The sequence below is a fragment of the Triticum urartu genome, chromosome 6 (assembly GCF_003073215.2).
Source record: "Triticum urartu cultivar G1812 chromosome 6, Tu2.1, whole genome shotgun sequence".
Lineage (NCBI taxonomy): Eukaryota > Viridiplantae > Streptophyta > Magnoliopsida > Poales > Poaceae > Triticum > Triticum urartu.
The window spans coordinates 137,355,923-137,366,479 of NC_053027.1; the positions used below are offsets into that span (position 1 = coordinate 137,355,923).

The following is a 10,557-nucleotide window of genomic DNA, read 5'->3' on the forward strand; positions in this document are numbered from 1 at the left end:
GCCCCCTGTTTCGTCTCTTACTGATGCGACTTCATCGACGGCTATTGCTGCTTCCGTGCCTCCTCCCTCGCCACCTCCGTCCATGGAGGACGAGCCGTCGATGCATGCCACCGTCCTCCGCAACATGATAGATGAAATGACAGAAAGGTTAAAAGAAATGTCACATTCTTTTCAACAAATTTTGTCATGTTGAGATGAATGCAATGATGAGATGACGTGTGCTTATATTCAATTTTGTGTGTGCATTTGTAGTGTTAATGATGATTCATTCTTGCAATTCACAAATATTGCAAATGAAGATTTTGTCTCTCAATATTTTACCTCCCAAGAATATGAAACACAATATGATGAGGACAATCTTGACATGGACAATGAGAGTTTTCTTGACGCTCCATGGGGAAGTGACGCAAAGTACAACAACACCGAAGATGTGTTGATATGTATGGCTTGAAAGAAAATCTCATATTGATGCCACAGCAACCAGTCATAGTTCATATTTTGTTAAATACATGTGCATTTGAAGATAAAAAAAATCATGGTGTGGCAACTATTTTTACTCCTATTTTAGGGCATCTATTGGAGCACTAATGCTCTATTTTAGAACATCTATTGGAGCACCCTTTTTTTTTTACTTTTTTGGAGATAAAAACATTATGGTGTGGCAACTGTTTTTGCTCCAATCATAATTTGGTGCCCTATATTGGAGATGCTCTTAGATAGCATATTATCAAGAAATAGTATTTTGTATGGGGTAATTGCTATCAATTATTATGTGTGTAGATACCGGCCAACATGGGTTGTGAGTTCTTAATTGAATAGCATTATCATGAATGAAATGACATTTCGTGCGTAGAATTGTTATGTGCAACTGGTGTGTGGACAGGAATGCGCTAAGAAAGAGGGGGGAAAGGTGCAATATCATCCAGAATAGTAGTGATTAATCCTCTTTTGGCCCCAAGAAAATGATTCGTGACCATCACCAACCAATGTAGTGTGAATAGAATATTTCTCAACGTTTGGTCGATGCATACATACTACCCCTCCGTTCCTAAATACTCGTGTTTCTAGGCATTTCAACAAGTGACTACATACGGAGCAAAATGAGTGAATCTACATTCTAAAATATGTCTACATATATCCGTATGTAGTAGTCATTTGAAATGTCTAGAAAGACAAATATTTAGGAACGGAGGAAGTAGATTAATTACTAGTAGTAGTCTATTGCCGACATACCATGCCGTGGGATATCTTGTGTACTTTTATTACATCGCATGGAATTTTGAAAGTTCAACACTTCACTAGTACTCTTCTGTTCACTTGGTCAAAGTCATTGGTGAACAGTGACAGCTTTAGCCGTAGCATTTTCCAATTTGGGTGTTCAGAGACTCAAAAGGCTAGCTAGTACAAGGTACAGAAATTCTCCACGGCCAAAAGGTTTACAAACTGTAGTTACTTGCGTCAACATGTGAAATTATCTGGAGAAGTTGCAAAATAATATGGAATATATACAGTCTAGTATGACTGCATTTCGAAATCATACCATTTTTCTCTCTCAACAGGCCATGCCCTTTTCTGAAGAAGAAAAAAGCAGTCATCTCAGGAAAAATATCACTGTATTTTGTCTATATGGGGTAAAATATCCAAGGAAAAAACTCTAGAATGAAAACATCCAACGATAATCACTGGATTGACTGGCTGGGCTAAATAATTCAAGAATTAACTATGAGTCGATTGTGTGACTACTAGGTTAGCAGGGTGCAAACTGCAAAGAGCTCACCAGTTAGGCTTAAGTACCTTCTTGGCTAAACAGGGGGCATAAATCTTTTTATGAGACTAGTTTATCAACATACATGACTAAAAGCATCTCTAGCACACCCTTTAAAAGCTCAACGACCCGTTAAATTCCGACGGATAAACAGGACGCGTGAAAAAACCGGCCTGTTGAGATACCGAAAAAATGGCACGGCCCGTAAAATTATTATGGGCGGCCTGTAAACCGTCTGCGTTTCCGCTATATATACTGGAGCGGCCGTGATTTAAGGTTCCCATCCGCTATCCCCCCCCCCCCCCCCCCCCCCCCCCGCCGCAAATCGTTAGCTCCGACGAGAAATCCTTCTTTCTCTGGCCGCAGTTTGCCGCGCGCAGGCACCTAGAGCTTACCCCAGTGTCAAGCGCTGGTCGCGGGAGGGGTGGCAGAGGGGGAAAGCGCCGACATGATGACGAGGCGGGAAGCTCCTCCCTCCGCCCGCCGGTGGAGGAGTGGCGCAAAGTGCAGGCACGGGAGCGCAGCGCGCACTCCCGCAGCGGTGGCTCGCGGGAGTGGCGCAACTTCGAACGTCTCAACAAGATCTTCTGGCCCGCACCCAAGCGCCTCCGGGAGGCGGAGCACGCGTGGTACGAGGCGAAGGAGGTGGCCACCACCGGGGAAGAAGGTGCCACGATGCGGGTGGAGGCGGCGAAGAAGGATTTACGACCCGGCGTTCGTCCTCTCCAACTCCTTGATGAAGTACCACCTCCACGTCAAGAAGGTGATGATGGAGTAGATTTAGTTTTTTTATTAAACTTGTATGTTTTAAGTTTATCGTACGAACTGTGTTGAATTCTGGCGATGTATGTTGCGTGAACTAGTAATTTAAATTATGCGGTATGTGTTTACCGAATCTGATCTTTCATGCCGTCCGCGATACCGCAATTCGTTTACAGTATCCCGTAAAAGAAATTTGCAGTACTGCGGTTTGTGAGATTTGCTAAAGATGCTCTAATAGAGTTACTCGCTTATGCAACGAATTTGGAGTGCATCTGGCCCATGTTGAGAGACCTGTACACCCATGCTCAATTTGGGGCCTGCTCCTGTTAGCTAAGAACAAAAGAAAGAAATGGAATAAATGCTCTTTTGTAAAAATTACATAGAGTTCGTATGTTCTATTAGAGAAGTACATAAAAAGATACTCACTCTAATCCACTTTGTACTAAATCACCGACAATTAATATGAATCCGAGGGAGTACAAAACTTCCGAACAAAAGTACACATATAGCCTTGGCCTGGTCTCGAAAGGGCGCCTTGGCCATCCAGCCTTATCGCAGAACTGCAACGTCCGCACGTGCCCGTCCGGCGTCTTCTCTGCCGAGATTCGTCCTGGGACTTCGAAGACGAGCGGTATCTTGACGCCTTCATTGTGACGTTAGAGGAGGACATGACTGAGGTGGAGTCCGAGTCGGAGGAGAAGGACGACGAGTAGTTTTTTTATCTATCGTTTTATCTATCGTAAGAGGAGGCTATGAACTATCTACGCACCATCTATGTATTGTTTTTTATCTATCGATTATTAATCTATCTATGTATTATTTATCTATCATTTTAGTCTAATCTATCTATTGTTTTTATCTATCTATACATATATGTGTATCGAGTCATAGTAGAAAAGAGAACGAATATAGCGCGTCTGCTGGAGCAGCTCGTGCGCGCTCTATTTTGCGGTGGCCGCTGAAGCCAGCGCTCCGCGGCGCGTAAAAACTTGCGTGAACGGCGTTGTGAACGCTTTTTTTGCGTGCCGCGTGTTGCGCGCCTGTTGGAGAGGCTCTGAGCTTGCAAGCATTTGTAAACAGAAGAATGGTCTTATGCCCACGGAGGAAAAGTAAATTCCACTGCTCTAAAAAAGTGCAAATGTTGGCTTTTTATAAAGGTTGCAAAACTTTTTCCTTCTCCAAGAAAATATACATGATTCAGATATTTACATACCGAATATGTTCTAGAATTTTGTGTCATAAGGAAAATTACTTTTTGCACCCGTGTGCACCTTTTGATTTCAGCTACAAGAAATAACTCAACAACTATGCAACTTGTGAGGGCCCAAGTGAAAGAAGAGCATGCAGTACTGCATAATACATTCCACTCTAGCCTACATAATCTTCCAACAATGAAAACTCTGAATCACACAATGTGCAATTATCTATACACAGTTGAGAGAGGCTGGTGAGTGTGAGTGCTAGCTGCATCTCCTTCTGAATAAAGAATGGAGGTCAGGGGTCGTTTTCCTGCCTCACTCGTCTCTATTTTTTCAGACTACAGCACTTTTTTCTTCTCCTCTCGGTTGATGGAAAAGGATAGATGGATGGATAATGACGTGTGTGATGCCATATGGAGGTTTCTGTGACTCGGATTGGACTCGGATCTGGCCCAGTTTTATTCACGAGAGTCATTGCCTTATCTTGTAATACATGTTCTTTTCACTTGAAATTCATGAAAGGTCAATGTGGGATTCTGATGTCTGGTTAATGATATGCAGCAAGATGAGTGTGCAACTTCTCGGGAGATGGAAAGTGATATGCTCGAACATATTCACCGAAAAAGGTTCGCGCCCCCCCTTTATAGATTCCACGGGAAAAATGCTATATGGTGAAAATCAATCCTATACATGGAAAGAAGCAAAATGGAGATAGAAGAAATCAAGTGGGAGGTGCACTAGCACCAACAGAACGCAGGATGGCGTTTGGTACGAGCATGTGTGCTCGTACCAGCCGTCCACAACACCGCGATGTCCACTCCAACAACTTCTATAAAGGGACCCATACCTGACTCGTGAAGAGCAGATACCAGAACCTCCATCTCCGCATCAGAAGCCATTCACAGACCCTAGCTGTCGCCATTTCCCATCTCATATACATAGCCACCACCATCTTCACCAGCACAACAATCCATCTCCAAGTTAGCCGTACTTGTAATCTTGTATCACATCTGGCAACCATTTTAAGACATATTATCAATAAAGCTTTCACCTTGATGTCTTCTTCGGCGATTTCTTCGTGCAAACCGATCGCCATGTGTGAGTAGTTCGGCAAGGCAATGGGTTAAGGCATAGCCTTTGCAACCCGATGTGTTTGTATGAGGGGTCGATGTAATGACTTTGAATAAACGGCATGCATATGTGAAATAAAATTACATCATAGTTGTCTCTTGTCTCTTATTCTTCGACAGTGCATGTACCCAAGATCATAGAGTTCGAGCCATGAGGAGGTTAGGAGCAGGGAGGACGTGAAGCGCTATTCCGAACACCAGTGACAAAAAGATTTAGTATGGTAGCACAAAGCCAATCCTTGGGGTACATGTGGTGTAGTCATTAAATTCCCAATGCTTTTGTCTGATTGTAAGTGCATCTAGTGCCCCTTAGTGATTTTGGTGTATTGAAGAATTATAGGTTAAGGGACTAATGCGTTTGTGAGTGTACACAGGTCTATAAATCTATGAGGAGTTTGATATTTACAGAGAAAGTCGACCCCTAGAAATAAAGTTCTTTGACTGAAGACTTTGGATTTCTGAAGACTTTCTGAAAACTTTGAAAGTGAAGAAATTGGTGTGACCTTGAAGACTTGGTATTCATTTGAGGAACATGAAGCGTGAAGACTTTTGTTTTCGTAGTTTCATTTTCTCTTTCTTGAGTCATATGAAACACCGTACTGTTAAAGGGGTCGAGGAAATACTAAGGAAAAATTTTCATGTGATGCTCAACTCAAAATCCTACACCTACCAATCCCTTCGATTGAAGCCATTGAAAATCTCATACAGTTCAGTCATATTCTTCAGTGACAGAGACAAAGTTCTTCTGGTCTGTGAGGAATTTGTTCTGACTGAGGAGTTAGGAATTCGCCAGTGCGGATTGCCTACACAGTGAGGAACATGATAGCCCTGAGGAATTTGATACTCAAAATTCTGACCGTTGTTGTGCTATGCGCCAGCTGTCCCAAAATATCTACCCACCTAACGGTCATATCATTGAAGGGCATTTATGTCTTATCATGTCGGGCTGCTCCCTAGGCTATAAATAGCCGCCCCCTACAACCACTAGCTGGTTGGCTACTCCGAGAGAAACCGACACTTGTCATTTGAGAGCATCCCATCCTCCGAGGACTTTGAGTGAAAATCATCAAGTGAGGAAAATCCAAACCCAAACACCTACAAACCCCAAATGATTGAGCATCACTGAAGAGATTGATCCTGCGTGGATCCGACGCTTGTTACTTTTGAAAACTGTGCATCTTCCAGACGGTTAGGCGTCATGGTCTAGAGCATTCAAGAGGAATTGTGGATCGCCGAGTGACCGAGATTGTGAAGGTTCGGAAGTCGCGTGAAGACTTACCATGAGTGATTGGGTGAGGTCTGTGTGACCTTAGCTCAAGGGAAATACGGTGAGGACTGAGTGTTCTGAACTGCGTGTTCAGGACTGGGTGTCCGGGACTGTGTGTCCTCAGGTTTAAATACCTAGCCGCCCTAACCAGACGTACAACTGTCACAGCAGTTGGAACTGGTCTACCAAATCATTGTCTTCACCAAGCTACCCGGTTCCATTTCCTCAACCCTTCCATTTCCTCAGTTATGTGTTGAGTGCTTGTTCATATCTGTTTGAAGACTTTGACTGAAGACTTTCCCAATTTCCCAGTTCAATTTCTTCAGTCTATTTGTCTTCATCCTGTGTCATCCTGTGTTTACGCTTTCCGTACTCTATGCTTGTCTTCATTTCATCATGATGACCATGCTTGTGTTCTGTTATGTTTACTTCTGAGTACTTATTCCGCTGCAAGTAGTTCTCCGCTAAGGAATTTCCTCACCCTGAAATTCCTCAGTGAAGAATTCATAAAAATCGCCTATTCACCCCCCTCTAGTCGATATAACGCACTTTCAATTGGTATCAGAGCGAGGTACTCCCTTGTTCTGTGTGATTTTGGTTTAACCACCTGGAGTTGTAGTTATGTCGACTGTAGGTATGATCAAGGTTTCTGCTGGGTGTCCTACCTTCGATGGGTTGGACTACCCCTACTGGAAGAATAAGATGTGCATGCATCTTGAAGCAATTGATAATGATCTCTGGTACGTTGTGGAGAATGGTGTTCCCTCTGCCACTCCCATCATCAATGCTGCTGATGTGAAGAGATTCAAGCAACTCGACTCCCAAGCGAAGAATATCATATGTGGCCATCTGAGCAAAGGACAGTATGGCAGAGTGAGTGCTTTGGAGACAGCCAAGCTTATCTGGGACAGGCTGTCCAAGGTCAATGAGGGAGTCTCAACATAGCGTGACTCTCGAGTTGACGTTCTTCGAAATCTCTTCAACCGCTTCAAAAGACTCAACAATGAAAATGTTCAGCAAACCTTCGATCGCATCACTGACATCTCAAATGAGCTTCAAACACTTGGTGCTGCCGATATCACCGACCATGAGATGGTGAAGAAATTGCTGAGATCGCTTGATTCCTTATTTGATACATTGGCATTGATGATACAAGAACGTAGAGACTAGAAGTCACTTGATCCTGCTGATATCCTCGAGAGACTAAACACTCATGAGTTTCATCTTGCTGAGAAGAGAGATCTCTATGGACCAAGCTATGGTAGATCACGGGCTCTGAAGGCCAAGGCGGTATCCGAATCTGATGGTGAAGATTCTGACAGCAGCCTTAGTGACCCTGAAGAACTGAGCCAGGAGCTAGCAATTCTCATGAGGAAGTTCCAAAAATTCTCAAAACGTGGCCGTTTTGGTAAATCCTCAAGAGGTGGTGACTTGAGATCAGATTCCTCATCCCATGATTACAAGAAGAGACTCTGCCATAAATGCAAACAACCTGGACACTACATTCAAGATTGTCCTCAGTGGGAGAAGGAATTAAAGAAGAAGAAGAAGTACAAGGATTACAGTTCTGATGATTCAAAGAAGAAGAAGAAATCTTCAAAGTCTTCATCATCAAGAAACTCAAAGTCCTAATCTCACAAGAAGAGCAGCTCCAAGAAGGCTTGAGCATTCATTGGCAAGGAAATGGACTCTGAGACTGAATCTGAAGAAAATGAGGAAGAGGAGGAATCCGAAGAGTCAGACTCTGGTGTGGCGAGCCTAGCCCTCGCAACTGCTTTCGTCAGCAAGTCTATCTTCAACTCTGAAGAAATGGACCTCCCCAACACTACTGATGACGACGACGAGGACTACGCTCCCACCTATTGCTTCATGGCAAAAGGCTCAAAGGTACTCAAATATCCCTCCTCTGAATCTAGTGAGGATGAATCTGATGAAAACCTCAAACCCAGCTACTCTAAACTTGCTAAGATTGCTGTGAAACTGGAAAAGGCTCTTGAAAAGGTTCAAAATATGCTAGATAAAAGCGATGATATGTTGGGTGAGGAAATGGATCGCACTAAAATCTTGACTGAAAATCTCCAGGGACTCCAGTCCAAGTTTGAAAATCTTCAAGGTCATCATAACACTCTCATATCTAATCATGAGAAGCTTATGAATTTCTTCAAAAAAAAGCAAGACCTTGAGCAGTTAAGAGTGAGTTATGAAGATCTTCAGAAGCAGCATGATTCATTACTCGCTCAATAGATCAACGCTACTCAGGATGAATTTGTTCCTCCATGTTTGAAGTGCATTGAACGTGAAACTGCTAATTCTTCACCTGAATGCTCAAATACTTCCATTGCTGCAAATTCTTCAACTGCCTCTGCTATCACTAATTCCTCATCTGAGTACATTGCTAGTATCACTGATGATGCAGGGCTGAAGGAATTGTATATGACAGGCATGTACAAAAGCCTCAAAGGGCATCAGGCTCTTTGTGACGTGCTTAAAAAGCAGATCCTCAACAGGAACCCTAGGAAAGAGGGTATTCCATTTGAAAGGAAAATCAATGCTGATGGGACCTACTAGAAACCTGAGCAGTATCCCAAAACCTCATGGGTTGCTGCAAAGGGACCTTCAGTGGATCCATCTACCTTATCTGGCTTTACATGTGAATCTTCATATTCTTCTGATGAGTCATTTGACTCCAACTATAAACTTTTCAAAAATCAGAATGGTGAAGTATTTGCTAGTATGTTGGCACTAACTGCAGGAACGATTCCCCTATGAAGAAAATCTGGGTTCCCAAAAGGTGCCTTGAAAATCTTCAGGTGAATGTCATCATGACGTCACTTGTGAAGAATAGGAACCCCAGATCAAATTCTTCATATGGATCCAAGTCCTCATACGGACCAAACTCCTCACGTGGATCAAATTCCTCAAAAGGATCAAAGTCCTCATATGAACATCATCGTGCTAACCCGTCTGTTTCACAAGGAAGATTTAAGGATTATGGATATGTGCATTATTTTTCAAATCATTATGTTCATAAGTCCTCAAAGAATTTCTCTGCTTACTCTTATGCTTACCCTAACTTCTCTTATGTGAAACAAAGTGGATTGGCATCTATGCCACCTTTCTCTTATGGAGCTCCCAGAATGATGAACTCTTTGACACCCCTTCAGATGTGGGTGGTGAAGAAAAAGAACTAACCTATTATGCAGGGTCAGGTCTCCAGACGAACTTAAACATCTGATGAATTTGTTGGAGACCTGAATATGCTTGAAAGGACGCAAGCTAATCATGAAGAAATGAATTTTCATTCCTCACGTCCTCATACTATTTTATATGTTCTATTGTCTGATGAAATTGATGTCATATTCTTCAAATTCGTCAACAACGCAATGGTATATTCATATCTCAGGAGAAATACCTCAAGGATGTACTGAGGAAATTCGGCATGCAAGATTACAAAGGCGTCAAAATTCCTATGCCCACAAATGGCCATCTATGCACTGATGAAAATGGTATTGACTTCGACCATAAGGTATACCGCTCCATGATTGGTTCTTTATTGTACTTATGTGCATCTAGGCCAGATATAATGCTTAGTGTTTGCATGTGTGCCCGATTTCAAGCTACACCGAAGGAATCACACCATAAGGCTGTGAAGCATATTCTTCGATATCTTGCTCACACACCAACACTTGGATTATGGTACCCCAAGGGCTCGACTCTTGATCTCATTGGATATTCTGACTCTGACTATGCTGGTGATCGTGTGGACCGCAAGTCAACATCTGGTACATGTCATTTCCTCGGACGATCTTTGGTCTGTTGGTCCTCGAAGAAACAGAACTGCATATCACTGTCTACTGCTGAAGCTGAGTACATTGCTGTTGGTTCTTGCTGTGCTCAATTGCTGTGGATGAAGCAAACTCTCAAGGACTACGGCGTCAACGTGAAGAATGTGCCTCTCTTCTGTGATAATGAGAGTACCATCAAGATTGCTCACAACCCAGTTCAGCACTCGAAGACAAAGCACATTCAGATTCGTCATCATTTTCTTCGTGATCATGTGTTGAAGGGCGACATTTCTATTGAGCATGTGAAGACTGAAGAACAACTAGCCGATATCTTCACAAAGCCCTTGGATGAGAAGAGATTTAGCAAGTTGCGGTGTGAGCTAAATATCTTAGAATCTTCAAATGTTCTTTGAAAAGGACACTCATCCTAACACTTATGCAAAATTGATGACTTAGATGTGCAACACATGAAGAAACGTTTTTCTTCAATCAATGAAGACTAACACTCTAAGTGTGAAGAAGTTAACGAAGACCGATTCTCAGAACCCTACGACAATTGTACCCGGTGTCTGAAATCATCATTCTTATACGGTGGGTCACGCCACCACAAAAAGTTGAGAATATTCATTTGAGTTTTTCCTCAGTTCTT

At 42.8% G+C, this 10,557-nt stretch overlaps 1 long non-coding RNA gene across 1 annotated transcript; it reads left to right on the forward strand.

The window, feature by feature from the left end:
- The first annotated feature begins 1,932 nt into the window (after nucleotides 1-1,932).
- On the forward strand, nucleotides 1,933-4,787 carry LOC125517368. The gene is made up of 2 exons (XR_007287569.1): nucleotides 1,933-2,528; nucleotides 4,288-4,787. It is a non-coding gene; the product is annotated as an uncharacterized LOC125517368 (long non-coding RNA).
- Nucleotides 4,788-10,557: the final 5,770 nt, after the last annotated feature.